Genomic DNA, 17,533 nt, shown 5'->3' with positions numbered 1-17,533 from the left:
CATGATCTTGTAACTTTTCGGTATTTCGATAACTTCAGACCAAACTACTGACACATCAATATACAACGATATCCGACGTTCATCGATTACTTGTCACCGTATGTAGAGATTTGAAACGTTCTGTCATCGACAAGTTCATCGTAAGACTGGACAAGCAGTAACCCTCGGTCATAGACGCTGTCCGTGACCCATAACATATCAATTACAGCATGTCGACTTTTTTCCTATCGTCAATTTCGAACGGAAAATTGAGTGAGGAGAAAGGAAGATTTCGCCGTGACAGGCGTCTATGATATATTGCGATTTTAGTCAAGAAAAGCCATCAACTGAATACATTTTACCCGAACGAGATGATGGCGTTTACTTAACAGTTGAAAATGCTGCGCCATTTTCCGCGAATACAGCACGAACGATGGTGTTCGTTCTTCAAAGAGCTTCTCTCAAAACCCTCGACCAACACAAACTCCGTTTCACGCAAGACGCGAGAAGAGTCTCTCGTACGATATTTATTGATGTCGAACTGCCCTTATCTCCATAGCGAGGAAAGCTCTTTAGGCCAAACGACAAAACTTTGGATTCTGTACCGTTCGGAATAGCTAGAAATTGATGGCGGAAATCCTTGCAATCATGCGTTTAGAACATCGAAGTCATCGTGGATGGAATAGGAGTTGTCGACGCCAATGTCTGACATAATATTCAATATCCAAGGAATGAAGAATACGTAATATGAGTCTTACCGTATTCATACGGCAGTTTTTACCGTCATTACAGGAACTCGCTTTTTCCGAACGTGAGTTTGGGCAACCAATTTATCTGCGGTGGCTCATGTTTAACAAGTAAATGCCAGCTAGAGATGCGGTCAACGCGGTCAACAACTAGATATAAGAGTTCAATAGCTATTTTTTCCATCCGCTATACATGATTAACACCGCTTCTGAACCGAAATGCAATATATTGTTCGATGTCATTTTCGTTTAATATGCTTCTTATGTACGTAGAACAGCCAGAACCAATATCTTGCTGAAACTAATTATAGATTATTCGCAGAGAACAGATCCCTAGGGTTCTTCAGTATTTTGTATATTCCCGAACCAATTTCTGAAAAAAATACCAATGACACCACGATACGAATGTTGATGACACGCATAATAACCTGTGTAACACTATGACTCGGAACAGACGTACTCAGCTGTAATGATGTGTGCAAATTTTATCAACTTTCCCATTCTTTTTTTATTCGATTAACAGCGCTGTGTGCCCCTTACGTCACAGAGGATTGGGGCTTAAAATACTATAAGATGAGGCTTCTGTGAACCGACTTTAGTACATTTTGTTCTATGACGAAAAATGTTAATTGTACAACTGACTTATCTGTTTTAAGGTTGTCCGGCCTTTTTTAAACTGTTTTAATTGGTTTACAGATCTGCTGATGGAAATGTATGAATAAACAAAAGAGACGATTTCTTTAATTTTCTATAAATGTTAAAAATATATATTTTTTGCTTTAAAATTCTTTCCCTTCTCCCTTTGAAATGTGACTGAAAAAATGCGTCATCCAAGTAATTAAGAAAAAAAGCTCTGGTTTAGTTCATTATGATCAGTTAGCTCCTCGACGAAAAATCTTCGTCGTGCTATAAAAGGGAATAGTTCACTATTTTGCATCAAGTAGCGTTGTACACCGAATAGTAGAATGTTGATTTGATTGGTTTCAGTAGTTGCTTTTCGACAATGATTTGCCGAGAAGCGAGAGGCAAGAGAGTACGAACTCCGGTTGAGGATTATCGTTGCAGCGCCACGCGCTTATGACATCGCAGGCCGAACGGCGTCTGACAGAGCGAGCGGTTATTCGTCACATCAGTTCAGTAACGAGCGTGCAGAGCTGGATTATCTCCTATCGTGATGAAAACAAACCGACGATGAAAACTTTACAAATATAGTTTCAACAAAAGGGATTACGCACGTACGATACAAACTAGAAACACGACTTCAATTGCGAAATCCGCTTAGATATTTCATATAGGTAAGTTCTGGTTATTCGGGTCTCGTTGGAAAAAATACATAAAAAAATACATAATGAAAATATCGTTGATCTTTTCATTACGATGATAAAAACAAATTACACATTAGCTTTTCATCAGAGACTGAAATGCGGAATGGTATCTCGTCGAATATTTGCGTTGAGCATTTTGAACAAAAAAGGTGGCCTAAGTGTAATATAAAGAATTTCACGTATGAAACTGTGAAATTTACAGTTCTTATTAAGGTTGAACATGCAAAGTGTAGATAAAGTGCATGTCGTATAAGAATGAATGTTGTATATTATTTTTCTCGTTAAAATTTGCCCGTTTTATGTCCGTTTTAATAATGCACGAAAAGCAGGTGTTTGACGCGATATTAATCATATGAATCTCACGTTCAACGAGAGATGAACCACACAGACGATTCTAACCGTTCAGCTCCAGCTATACCGACTGACGCAATTCATTTGGCTCGACGATTCTATCATCGCAAACAGTCGCATTTTTCAGGAATTTCATTCAGCGTAAATGAATCTCCTTAGTAGTGCGATTTGTAATTTGTACACGGCGCTCGAAGTACCGGTAAAGGAACTCTTTCATATTGTCATGTGTGGTCATGTCACGTCCGTCGAAGTCTGTGAAAAATTTAGAAAAATAATTCTGCGGAATTTGTCGTAAAATTGTTGATTTCGATTCACATTATCAAGTGAGATCACCGCCTCGTGTTCAACTGATTTTAGACACGGTTATCACCGGGTGTCCGGCACCTCGAGAGTCGACCGCGTTATTTAGCGTCTCGTAGCCGCACATTTCAAGCCGCAATACTAAAGTCGGTGTAAACCGATGAATACGCGTTTATCGAGTTACTACCTAATCGCGGCTCTCGCTCGAGGTGCTGAAACTGAATTTAATCCCAGGTATAAACAATCATTGTCACCCGAAGCTAATACGATTGAGGCTGACACATGGCTTTACGCCAGCGACGGACGATGAAACTAATTCCGATTGTAGTATAGTCTTATAGTGTCATCTTTCAGTGAGTAACGATCACTGGAATTTGCTTCCACGACCAGTACTATACAGGTATATACTCTATATACGAGAGAGATCCCACAATCATTCAGCCACAGGTACAAAGTTCTTGAGTTACAGAGTATATACATGTATATTTTGTTTCGGCTAAAGACTCATCATCAGGCGTTCTCACCGAAACATTGCTCATAATGTTACGCATGAAACTTTGGCTGAATTATTGAGGGATTTTTCTCATGTATTCGTCTTACACGGATATTGCGAATCATCTCGACTTATCAGGTATATACACGCAGTATAGTTTTCATTCAAATTTGTGCCTGGATCTCTCTTGATTAATAGAATAGTGACGATTCTGGGGACTCGTAGACGTCTACGAAAAAGCGTTAGTTTTTTTTTAAATTTCACATGACCTTATTCATATATAGCAGGCAGTGTTTATTTCAAATTTCTGAATTTTGCTGCGTTTCAAGCGGGTTTATTTCTCTGAAGACGATTTCGGCGGTATGAAAAAAGCCGCTGGCGTATTGTATTTTAATTAACGTCGCTATTCATTCACTGTCGTCGAGCTGCTGCTGCAGTTAATGCCTGGATTATCGCAAACATGTGACGGTAAATTTAACGAACAAAAATTAGTTTGATCCCCGAGACTTAGAAGTTGATGAAGTCTGAGTATAAACTGCCGCTATTCAGCGTATCAAAACATGAAATGGTACTCGAAATGAACACTATCGGGTTGATTGCCCTGCTCGTGCGCAATAGATTAATTTTTCCGATGTTCTGGGAATTACCCGTTAACTGAGTCTCAAGGTTTCCCGAACTGATGTTATTATAGCTTTTCTGTACGAGGATGAATAGTTGGTAGACGTGTAGCATCTGGCGTGTGTGCGTGGATTGCGATGCAAGCTGTGCGCAGACGAATACAGACTACATCAGGTGGTTCCGTTGCCGCGATGTTTCATCACAATTAATAACGGATAATCAAGAATTAATGATAAGTGTTCACCGGCGATAATTTCATGTTTCTCGCATACTGTTTCACCACTAGGCTTCCGATACTGTCGTGACGTTCCGTACAAACGGTTCGAGAAGAAATATGGTTAGAACACAGGGGCTGCAGTCGCAGGCACAGGGGCCGCAGGGGTTCAAGATAACCGGCGGATAAATACTCGACGATGAACTTTTAAATGTCCCGATCTCAACTATCCACTAGTTAACTCTAAACAACTTTTCAGCAACTGCAGCCCCTTACAAATATAAGATTAAAAAGGAAATTTATTATTGAAAGTTGAAATTCTAGAAATATGCGACGTAGAGACTAGTCAATGGGTTTTAAACTATATGATTTATTCACCATCGTCCAAGTGTGCCCTTTCTACTACACTGTAGCTGTGTGTTCATTCTGCAAACAGGCAAAAAATTATCAAGACATCTATCATAAATCTGCATACCACTAGGGAAAATGGATCCAAAACTTTTTAGGCAGGGGAATTGTTCATTTAGATGCAGGTGCTTTTAATGTAAAAAATACGGGCAGGTGCGCGAACGTGAGTGATCGTCATGCATCAGGGATTTCAGAATGCACCACATTACTCGGGTTTAAGTCGCTGATGTGGTAAGGCGTAGAAAAATTGAATAATGAATATTCAAACGTTATGCAAATGTTTGATATAATTCGAATTATTTAACGGAATACCAAAAAGTGGGGCCGATTAGATGATTGGTATTATGGAAATTTGCATGATTGTGAAGGGTTTGTCAGTTGAAATCGGAGATCGCAATGTACTTGAAATGATAATTGTCAAGTACATCGAGACTTAATTTCTAGGACAAATTCAGTCGTTTAATGTTATACCGCGAAGCTCGCGAATGTTTCAGTTCGATAATAGATGCGCCGGGAACGGGTATACGCGTCATATTCTCCTGGGCTCACAACGACCTGAGCTCAGCACAAGTCGTCAACACTCGCGGGGATGCTAGAATAAACGACGTCGAGTTGTCGCCGACTTGCAGCGCGCTCTCGACAATTTACATTAAACATTTACTCCGTTCGGCTCAAATATTGCAGAATTCCCCGGTGCACCGAAGCCACGATGACTTTTAAGAATTTATGAATCTTTTCCTGTTCGGCGAGAGGAGAATTTGTAGCGAGCAACGATTTCGAATTCGTGACTGTTCGAACGATACGAGGCGTATCAAAACAGGTCCATCCTGAATATTCAACGACAAATCATCTCCTCGAGAGATGCCTCCATTCCATGCGACCCTCATCCTTGACTGATATTTCTCAAGTGAATATGTAAGCGATGTAACCTCGGTTAGTTAGATCTCCGTGGTAAGATTTAATTAAACAGTTTTTATCATTCCTCGGAAAGACAATGACGGCCCCAATACTTGTTGATCGATTTCACGCTTCACGCCGCTATGGGAAACTCTTCCGTAAACTCAAACAGCGTCGTGCATGGTCGGGGAGTGTGTTCAAATGCGGTATATCATCTGGTTACTCTACCGCCGCAATGGGAATATTCGGTCGTTAATATTTTATTTCGAAGATAAATACAATTTTTCACTCTAATTCACCGAACAAACGGCTTCGAATTAATTTCATAGACCGAGCCGCCTACGTGCATAGTCAGCACTACCTTCGCAATCATCACGTGCCAAGGACGTGACAAACCTGAAGTTTCATGGCCAACGGTTTTTGCATCCATCTTATGCAATTCAAAGTCAACAAGTCTCTGGTGTGTTCTTGTCGAAAACCTACCATTTTCGGTGGTGCGTCTGGTGACAAGTTAAATGACACATGTAATTCCTGTTTAGACAGATACTTGAATGAGACTGAATGCAAATACCAGCGCGTAAACCATATGTACATACATTACTTCTTCATCGGAGCAACGCATATCGAACATGTCAATTCTCAATTTATTCAAAATTTGCTTCAGAACCGGCGCAATAAGGACCACGAGTCTGTTTAAATGCGTGAAAGGAAAATAAAAATGAATATGATCTTCCTTCGTCAATATGACTTTCAATCATGAGATATTAAGACCGAGTACATAATCATTGCGGTTGATTGCATTACACGCCCTTTTACACAACAACAAGGGGTGTCTGTACAACAGATAAATTAATTAACACGCGACTCGAGCCAATATTGTAGAACTTTCGGTTAAGAGTTATGTAAAGAGCATCGTTAAGCTTTGTTTGTTCGCTTGATGGGTTGCATCTCGAACTGTATGTCTTAACGGAATTTCAGCTATTGTACTTTTGCCACCATTTCCCATCGTGCGACTGGTGCCGACATTAAAGCTAAAACGAATAATCCACATCGTGTTTATTCATACGACCGTTTCCGAGTTGAATATCACATCAGAAAGCTTTTAAAGATTTAAAGTTACTGAAAAGCGGCGCGCTGTCTCGACGTGTGCTTTAATGCGAGAAGGCCTCGAGTAAAAATGTTCGATGCTTTTAGCTTATATACCGTGACATATAGGTTTGGATGCCCGATAGATATACAAGAGAACCGTAGCATCATTGATCGTTGACGAAAGGATATACATCTCTAAATAGATCCTACTTTTCAAAACAACTTACATCCAACTAGCCATCACTGAATAAAAATTGCCATCTCCACGTTTCATAGTCTTGTAAGTATTCGCTAATATACTCTACGCTGGCTTGCCTTTTTCGTTACCTTCAAGGTAAATGGAGAAAGAGTTCTGAGATGATTTGTTAGATATTTTTCATATACCCTTAGCCGTCTGAATGTTTTGCGCAAGCGATGACTTTGATATCTCTTATATGACGAGGAACACGAAGAAGCCCGATAGAAAATGTTGATGAACTGAACCGCATGCAATTAGATGTACGCTAGATAAGAACGTTAGTTTTCTTGTCATTTCAGTCGGTTATGATTGAGTAGATATTGAAATAATAACGGCTCGTCAATTTCTCTTACTGTCTTTCCCAATCGTGTTGTATCGTGACATAATGTTCGACTCGGTTGTCAGGTGAATGAACGGCATAAGAACAGCACTCGTAATCCATCGCGCATTAGCTGTTCTACAACTAAAAAACAGCATAAGACGCAGAAATTGCTTTTCATTCACTGCGATAATAGTATGCTGATTTTTGCCATCTTTTATTTTGGATTTTGTAGTGCCTGTTTACAACTCGTATGACAGGATTTCTAGCGCGCTTTAGAGCACTTGAACATCCATCATTTTTTTTCAATTCAAAAATATTCATGTCATTAATTCCTACGATAGGACGTTAAAACTTGGAGATCCCGCTGAGATATTCAAATTCAAACAGATATTCACATCACATGTTTAAATCATTTAGTAATTCAATTTGATTTCGTAGAGGAGTGTTAGCCGGGTGTAGAATAAGTACAACGAGACGAATAGTACTTCAAAGGTTAACTATTTTATTTGACGCACGAGCTTTCGCTTCTTATAGCAGCTTCATCAGGTGAATGAGTTAACCTATATAGTACTACTTGTCTCGTATTTATTCAACTTAATTTCTAAATCATGAACTGGTTACTAGCTTCAAGTACGCGCAAAATGCAAATTTGTAAAACTTTTATCCTGAAGTTGACTTCTAAACTCGTTAAATATCGAACTGAACCACTGCACAGTCACCTCACTGGAAAAAACCGTCTGAATTAAATGACTTCAACTGACAAAACGAGACGTAATTCAAGGATAGGTTTTCCGTGACGGGAATAAAAATCAGCACTTAAGAGGTGCTCGGGTATCCATTACATCTGTCTTGTTGAAACTTTCTTTTTCTTTCTATTACGTATCGGATTTTGATATCACGTTCGCTCGATACCGATCCTTATCCTATAATATCGTAACGAATCAACTTACTTCTACTTGAAGAATCGAATTTCGATTACGTAACAAATGATTACCACACGGTAAATCATACTACGATATTTTTATGAAAAAGAAAATAACCGAAATCCTGCAACATCAGTTGATCTCATGTGGATTCAGTATAGTCGGCATCGATGATACTTTTGGACGGGAAAAGGCAGTTTTATTTCCAGGCACGTTTTTGCCTCTCATGGTATATATTGCTGAAAACCTCTCGTCGCGCCGTATAAATTCACGGATAAGATGGACGAACGTCCGTAATATATGCGTGATAGAGATGACATGTCAGATATAAACAGATACAATAGAAAGTGACGAAGCAGCTATATCAGAATTTGTCCACTGAATATTATTGAGCCATGCTGAAAATGTATATGTTCATTCGGAGCATATACGTATAGAGAGGTTGAACGAAGATTCGATTTTACGAATAGCTTCTCCTCTTTCGCTCCCATCGAAGGGGAAGTTGCCATGTTTCTCATTTTGATCGCGAGTTAATTAATTGAAATATCGAGTTTGGAATAAGGAGGCAAATTTGCAATAAGCCGCGTAATGCATATATTGCCACAGTACTTTGAAATTTAATTTTCCGAATTCGAATTCTCAAATTTTATTTTTCTCTACAGCAATGACCTGTCCATTCAATCTATTTCTTTTCGAAATTCCCTCATCGACGCGGTACAAAAACATCGATGTAGATTTCTAATGGAGAAGAAGATTGGCAATAAACGGGTCCTCTAACGCCATTTAGCTGAACCGGTTCGGAATCTGAAGGCCGGACGAAATGTAAACTAGGTCTCTGTATAAACTTCTATCCGACTACACGACGTATCCTATCATCGCGGATTAATAAGGATTAATTCGGTATATCAAAACGCGTTCGTAACGGATTAACGGATTAACGCGATTTCGCTAGCAGACTAATGTAACGACGTCGTCCATTTTGTTGTGCATCCGGTGAATTCGGCAGCGGAAGATTTGGATTGACGTGGCTCGGATTAAGGGGTTAGAGTTGCCCCCGGTCGACTAGTCAGGATTGCGCGGAGATGTTTGAACGAGAAATTAATTCTATTATACGACGGATCTTAATTTCAGTTGTAGGTTGAGAAAGCGCGCCTGTCGTGTCGTCGGATTACCAGATTGAATGACTTGTCTCGAGCCACGGCATTTAATTTGTCAAACCGTGACGCCTTTTATTTACCAAAAACGTGAAATCTGACAGATATCCCTGCAATTTTCATACGAACGCGAACGCGAACATATCGACGTATTCATTTTCCAAACGTCCACCGCCGCCGAGGTTGATGATAGAATCTATTAGTTTAGTTAGTTTACGTTCCATACATCTAAAATTTCCCGATTTATCATTATCATTATTGACATCATCGCTAATCAAAAACGAATTTCTCCAAATGTTTTCTATATATTTTGCGGCAGTGCTCCGTGTATGGCACTCATTTTTATATCGGACATCGGCAGGAATTCTGAAAGATTTTGATCCAGATCTATAACACAACAACATAGAAACAAGCTGAAGCCTGCATCAGCAACGACCGCGTGAAGCGCTGAGTCGCATCTATGCGCAGTATTCCGTACGCATAACTAAACGCATAACAGCTCGCAGTTTATACGACAAGACTTCGCTACTTAATGTCATAAATAATTGTCGGCGACTTTAATTGTCAAGAGGAAGCACAGAGTTGTCTATACCGAGTAGTTAATCTTCATTTGTTTAGTACACACACACACGCAGCTACCAACTTGCATATGTCACGTGCTTCTCGGTTCGCCAGCGGAAGGATGTTTCTTTTTTCACGAATTAAGTCGAGTTTTTCGACCGGTTAAAAAGTATGGTATATATATATATATATATATATATATATATATATATATATATATATATATATATATATATATATATATATATATATATATATATACGACTTTCCCCACCTGGATGCTGGAATGATAAACAATTATGCGTATAAATGAATAAAGCTTGACCCAAAAAGAAAGGTCCCATTAAATACAACATTTGAACTAGATGAAAGAAACTTGTATGAAAAAACCGATTGATATGAGGAGACGGTTTGGCTGGTGGACTTCTTATCAACTAGTTTACTACACTTCAATCTAACCAACTCCATATGCTCAGTGAATTTGGGATTACATGAATTACAATATTCATGAAAAAAATGCAAAGGCAACGATGCCCCCAGAGAGATTTGAACTCTCGACCCCTGGTTTACAAGACCAGTGCTCTAACCCCTGAGCTATGGAGGCATTTACGTCGACGTGGTGACAAAATGACATCTGGATCGCGACCCATTAACAGTGATTGATTGATTAATCTCGGCGAGAATGTATTGATCGTTCTAAAAACACCCGATGTGACAAACATTCAGACAAGTCGGTGAATAGAAGAATCAGGTCCAGAATAGAAAGAGTCATCCCATGTGACAAAGACTCACAACAGTCAAGTCAATTAAAGGAGGTTATTATTGTATTTTGACATGGCAAATCCGGGAAACAAGATCCCTACTATTCATTGAGGGAAGGATTTCTCGAAATGCTTAAAACAACAATGTTTTGGAATCTTAAACTATTTCCAATTGTAAGAAAGAGCGCGAAACATTTAAACGTTGATCAGATGCTTCTGCCAGCGCTGAAAACAAGATAAAACGCTCATCAAATGAATTTTTCCTTTACGCGTCATATAAAGATAGAAATTCCTATTAGTTTGATTTCAGATGATCAAATGCCGCATTAGTGACGATCTGTAAAAAACCATCTCCCATTGATTTTTTCCGTGTTCTTATCATTATCTTTGAACGCGACTGAGCAGTCGTATAATTTGATTATAAATTCGGACTCGATTATGCCGATTGCTGAAAATTAATTACTGCCGCAAGAGATCGGATCAAAGACGTTATGTAAATAGAAGTCGCAGTGTAATAGGACAAACGGATGATAGCGCATGGATGAGGCGTCTCGACACGTACACGGTTAGCACATCTCTTGGTCGAGCCTCGAGAAAGCAAACTAGACGATAGTATCCCGTAATATGTATTAAATGAATGTTAATGGAGAAAAAATGAGCTTTCTTCTGTATGTAAATTGATACCAATCGCCTTCGGGGATAATTTTGTCATTATATAGATTGCCGTGGCCTTTTCCTGATCTGAAAAAACCATCTTTGAAAATTGTTGTTTATCAGATGGATATATATGTGTCAATGTCGCTATTATGAGTTCACGGTCACCGGAAGTCACCGATCCCAGTGACAGGACGACGTTGTTTTTCTAAAATTCGCTGGCCATCCTAGAGACCCGTATGTCCGCTTTCCCGATTAGATAAAAGGCCAGCAAAAATAAACAACAACGAGGTATAATGATTCTGAAGGCTGTATTTCCTTTCAAGAAGTGACGCTATAGTAATTGATTATTTTTTTGAATGATTAATTGAGTGAAAACTGCAAAATAAGTGAATAGATGCGTGGACAAAATATATTTTCCAAAATCATAGAATTTCCTCCGATTGCATTATTTCAGAAGACACTATCTCAAAGAATACAAACTCAACTCGAAATGTATATGGCTTTATTTCATTACATCGTATGCAGTCGTCTTTGCTCGTTCGTTCTGTATCCAGTGTACGTAAATTGATTCGCAATTATTCTTACTAAAATATCAAATAACCAACATTCGACGTTGATAATTGAATCTGTCTGGGCAAAAATTATCTTCCGTTGTCGACGGTGTACGTACGCACGTATCTACCTGTATGAACTAGGGAGAAAAAAAAACAAACAAAATCCATCTTTGATTATTTTGTTATTTTGAGTGATACGCGCGCAGACGATGAGTTTTACTGAACTCGATCTATCCATGGACGTATAATCTAGTTAGTACGTCCATGATCTAACCGTAAAGAAATAGTGTGGGTATTTCAGCGATCACTGATGTAAATATTTTCAATTCTGAGACTCTCGTCGCTCAACGAAACACGTATTTCGTCCGGGGAAGTGTGTTCGATTGATTGCATCTTACAGTCGATTTACCTCGGAAAGTGTCGTGTGTGTCGACACCGTCCTCCCTCGGCTAGGATTCCAGAACCCGATGGCATCGCGAGACTGATACGGCCGTGGCGTGGCTGGGTCTAGCGATGCAGCCATCAGGTTCGAATTCCCTGCCGATGGAGGATGGATGACACGGGTTCTATCCATCCATCGCAGAGCAGAACGGAGTGGAATATTCGGTTGGCCGGTACCGGAGCGCCCGTTGTGTATCTCAGCCGTGTGAATTTAATCTGGTGCATCTTGCTGTTGTATCATGCGCGCCATTAATAAAACATTTCGTCTCTCTCCATGTCGTCGGTTTATTACCGATGCACTAATGTTTTCGTTGCGAAGACACATTAATTTTTGTACGTCTGCCGTCGGTACATGTGTGTACAAAGGTCTCGCTGCGGTAAATAAGTCTTTTAAACGATGTAATTATACAATTTACTTGGCATATCAGACATATTTTCTGCGTGTACGGACGAACTACCCCACGAAGAGAAGCGTCCGCAACGAAAAACAGGGCGAACTTCGGCTAGATGTTGAAACAATAACCGAAGGCACTTTAGTTCGGTCGTAACGCATTTCACAGTGTCGACCATCTTGGAAATAGGTCCAAGCTACAGCGACCCTGTTCAATCCCGTGTTGGTAACTGTCGTTGTGTTTCACTTAGTTCGACTAACTCCGTTAACCGATGTTCACCCTGTGTAAAACACTCGCTTGGCCACGAATAGCTTCTGAGAAAAAACGAGACCAAGATTCTGGCGACAAGTTGTAAATCCAATATGGTTTAACGAACAGAAATAGAAGGTCAATTCTTTACGGCTTTTCACCCTCCGTCGGTGGTAATAAATCATTTAATGCGTCGCAATGGCGGGTCTGTTGTGTAGGAGTGTAGTTTACGAGAAAGAATGTGATCCGAGACGATATGCAGATATCTGCTTACACGGCTCTTTCATCGGGTCCAAACACTGGCTGCAACATCAATTTTTACAAAATGTCTACTTCATTGCAGAATAGGCCATAGGTATGGTGGCTGATAAGGGCCATAGCGTAAAATTCCTGGTATGTAAATGAGGGCGCCAGAACGCCAGAACGAAAAAACCGTTCAATTTTCTCTGAAAGTTCGTTTTGGCGCGCCAAAACAAAGAAAATTCCGTTTCAAAGAAAATTCAGAAATTGGACGTTTTTTTTCGATTTGGCGTTCTGGCGTTCTGGCGCCCTCATTTACATACCAGGAATTTTACACTATGGCCCTTATCAGCCACCATACATAGGCGATGGTCGTGGATAACATTCGATAAAAGGTCAATCGAAAAATTTCAGCACATTAGATAAAAGCACGACATGAACACAACCATGTATTCTAGAGGCATTGTTCTCGTCTTTGGGAAAGTACGAACGGAGGTCATCGGTATTCCGAGGTGATTTTTCAAAATGATCTGCAAACATTACAATATGTACAAAAATGGGCGATGTACTATACCATAGTTATACGGTCTCTTCTGCGAGTCAACCCAAATTTCACTTAATGAGTAACGGGCGTCTTAATGAAACAGTCAGTTTTCAGCGATTCTGGAGAAGAATCAGTGTTTGCTGTAATGAAGCTGATCATCGCTCGAGCTGCGATGAATCTCGCATTCAGCTCGTAAGAACTACCTCAGTACGGTGACCATTCAACTATACACCGAATACTGTTTTCCGTCAAAAGCCCTGAACGATCATCAATACATGCCGACTTGTCGACTTGTTTACTTCAGAAACGCTTTATCGATACAGCTCGATGACGTACTTTTCAGTAAGAAAGACGTGTATTATAGATTACCGGATATAAATAGTTCGATGGATACCTGATTTGTATCGTCTTGCTGAACCGATATGTTCGATGTTCGCTCCGGCGACTTGTTTGACGTGACTTGAATTTTCCGTCGAGGTGCTGTGAAGTTACGAGCGAGCTGTACGCGCACTCTTCGCGTTCATAATCATCATTCGTAGTCTATTTCGTTTCCGATGTTTTAGCCCCTTGTTGACAAGATGAAATAGGCTCGACAATTGATTTTATACTTTAGTTCGTCGCCGAAGAATCAAATTACGCTTTTAGTATAGAGTTAAAACAATTCGTTCCGGAAAACCCGGATAAAACGTTGTTCGTGATAAGAGTGTTGTTATTTGTGACAGTCACATCCCCTACTTTAAATTCATCACCAAGAACAAGAATAGCTATTGAATGTTGATGGTGAGAGATGTAAGGTTTTTTTTCTGACGATAAATACCAAACAATGAATGATCGATGTTTTCCGCCGGACGGTCGTTCGTCTAATCAATAATGGCGCACGTGACGCAATTCAGAAAATGTTTCCATTTTTTCAATCACCATCGAAGAGATTCTTGAAAAATCATTTATCTCATAGAAATACGTTGAAGCGAAGAATAAACAGATTACCAAATACAAACGGGGATTTACATGATTAAGTCCTGAATTCACAACGACATAACGACACCGCGCTGTCGCCGTGTACAACACTGTTGTTGTTTTCTTCCACCATTCACCGTCCAATTACGAATTCATAATTGGCGTCATCCCATTTGGATCATCAATCTTCTTTGGCATTTTGTTATTTACGGTACATGGTCTAACGAAGAGAGCTTCACAAAAGTTACAAAAGCTCGACGGTTCGAATTCATGTGCTTTACACGTGCAAAGCATTATACGTGTAATGACTCGTCGGATCCAGATACATAACATATTGCTAATTATGTAGAAATGAAAATATGCAGCCTGATAGATATTTACATCAAATGTATAAATATTGATTTCCCTAAAGAAGTGTTCAGTTAAATCTGGAAGTAAAACAAAGATTCATCGCATTTTGTCATCATAAACGTAAACATGATGGCTAATGGCGGGAATGAAAGCGGAACTGCTCACGTCTCTGTCAGCATTTGATGTCTTCCAAACTCTACCATTGCTACATCTCGTTTTAATTTTGTAGTTGGAGGTTTTTGGTATTTGCGCACATTAGCGCACCGCGTTCATATTACATCAAAAGGACCGGTTAAAACCACCGCCACATTTCACACGATCGACGATGTGCCACGTCATACTCGTCACCAATTTAGTTCCCTGGAGCCGCAATATCCATTATACAATGGCGTGATAGGCTTTCCCGGGGCCGAGGTAATCTTCCGAACGTGTGTTAGACCATTAACGGGTCTCTCTGGAAGACAGTGTTTACATAAATCAATCGCGCGATCAAGACGTTTAAGGAACTGGCTCACGTCGCGGAAAAATGTCGGGAGTTGGTCATCGCGTTTACCTTATAGAAAGCTTAATGACATCCACGGGGTTTTTTAAGCTACAAGGTCCGTGCTTCGTAAATAAGGCAGTGGGCTCGTTGGTTTACGTATGGACTCTAAAACATCCATTTAGAGTCCATCGTTTACGTAATCATCGAGTCATTCGCTTGTTCTTTCAAACCATTGTCAATGTATCGTTTTATGATTTTGGTTATTTACTTCCCCGGACACAGGTATTATAAGCTAGACGCAAAATGCATTACTTTTCCTCACCTAATAATTGTCAGACTGCTGCCCAATACATAATTCATTAGGTGCTTAGTTTTCGCAGCGGTCATTTGAAACCACAAGAGGTGTTTAATCATACAGCCACAATATCGAGCAGCTATTATTGCCAAGCAATTCTCGGACATCACACCTAGTCTGACGAGCGTCACAAATGAACTGGTGATCCATGCTGATATCCTGACTGTTTTAGAGTCCCTCGCAATTCCGCAACCCTTATTACTTTTACTTAAGCGTTGATGAAATCAAAATGGATATGCTGTCTGCCTTGTCAAATCATTGAACTTCAACCGACCCTGACATAGGGACATTAGAACGAATATGTGCGTACGTTCATCTGTCACAAGGGTTTATTCCCGTTAATGGAAAGATCGGACAGAAATCCCGCTACATCGATTTTTGTGCATTGGATATTGCCCGGTAAGGTCGTACAAGCGAAGTGATGGATTCTCGCACGTTTTTCCGATGAATGCCGAGCACGGTGATCGATTGTTTCCGGCGGGCGTCGTAAACAACGATAGGCGGGAAATAGCGTGTATTCACGAGGTTCCAGTGAATGAAATATTTACGAGACTAAGGAGGTACACCAAAAAGTGACGAAGGGCTTTTGGAATGCTTTTCCGACCACCGCTGGAAATGGTGACCGTCTGTTAATGCGATATGAGAAAAATACATCCGCACCTATACATTCTGGTTATCTTACTTCAGTTACTGTAATCGATGTATCAACTTAGATAATGAAATAGGGCGGTTTATCGTATCAACTTTCAAACTGAATTTGGATGTTTAGATTCGGGACGCGTGTGAGATTCGCCCCGCTTTTACGACACAATAATGAAGAAAATAGTGCGTATATGTTCGTTAACGAGAGCTATTGCATGTACCACTTATAATTGGTAAGTGTGTAATTGTCCCCTTGGCAGACATTACTGTCTGCTATCACATTCAATGGCGTCACTGATCGCGGGCTAATCAACGATTTTACATGCGACAAGACGCCACAAGTATAAATAGATATATACTTTATGACGCATGTATGCATTTGTACATAATCCACTATGCAGCACTAAGGTCATTTCGATGGACCAGAGAGGCGCAGTGGCCGAGTGGTTTAAGCCGCCGGTCACTGGTCTCGTCAATCCAGGGTTTCTTGGTCGAAGGTTCTTCTCTGGTCTCTCCCCCATTGGGAAAAAGAAACACCGAGCCCGCTTTTAATGCCCTGCGTGGCGCTTAGCGGGTTAAGGGTGTTAAAAAAAATAATCATAAAAAATGGACCTAATGTCTAGTTTAGTTTATACGTCCATGGGTGGCTACATCCGAACATGCCCTGCGCTGCAACTGACAGGAATGACCAATCAGGTCAAATTGTAGAGAAATTACATTTTCATTATTTGCGTCACCAGATAAGGTCTCTCTGTCTGGTGGGCGTCCACATTACTCTTCTGCTTCTGGGAAACTGTTATCACCAGGACATGGTCTTTGCATTAAACCATTAAATCTACCAACAGGTTGTCGTTCCCAAATCACGTTTCGTATATTCGATACGGACTCGATACAAAAACACTTACCGATTTGTCGCTTAAATGGCTGTTTATCATCTTATACCATAGATATATAACATATACACATAAAATACTCTCGTTAAGATATGGTTAGAGACCAAACGTCTCGGAGGCAATTTTCCGTGGTCCATAAGGATCGACATAATGGAAATATTGTTATCCGATGCACGAAACTAGATAGAAGACGTCGCAAGGAAAAGAAGTCCTGTTTATCAATCTTCATTGGTTTAATGCGTTGGAATATCCGTAACCGTTAAAATGCTTTAGTCGATTGCCATCATTTCAGCCTTTATAGTATGATGTCTGGTGTAATAGTCGACCAAGTTCGCGAATTAAATGACTTTCAAAAATAAAATCATAAAAAATAATCTAACCGCCGAGCTGACGTG

The 17,533-nt window shown here is 40.0% G+C and overlaps 1 protein-coding gene and 1 non-coding gene across 2 annotated transcripts in view; one reads left to right on the top strand and one right to left on the bottom strand.

Moving 5' to 3' along the window:
- Positions 1-1,950: 1,950 nt before the first annotated feature.
- Positions 1,951-17,533, top strand: part of LOC141903557 (glutamate receptor ionotropic, NMDA 2B-like) — a 62,572-nt gene continuing 46,989 nt past the window's right edge. The window contains exon 1 of the mRNA XM_074791722.1: positions 1,951-2,020. The gene's annotated coding sequence lies outside the window, so the exon portion shown is untranslated. The remainder of the gene's footprint in view (positions 2,021-17,533) is intronic.
- On the bottom strand, positions 10,150-10,222 carry Trnat-ugu (transfer RNA threonine (anticodon UGU)). Its single transcript has one exon. It is a non-coding gene; the product is annotated as a tRNA-Thr (tRNA).

Source organism: Tubulanus polymorphus, chromosome 4, assembly GCF_964204645.1.
Source record: "Tubulanus polymorphus chromosome 4, tnTubPoly1.2, whole genome shotgun sequence".
Lineage (NCBI taxonomy): Eukaryota > Metazoa > Nemertea > Palaeonemertea > Tubulaniformes > Tubulanidae > Tubulanus > Tubulanus polymorphus.
The sequence above is the reverse complement of the archived record's forward strand: the minus strand, read 5'-3'. Positions and strand labels throughout refer to the sequence as shown.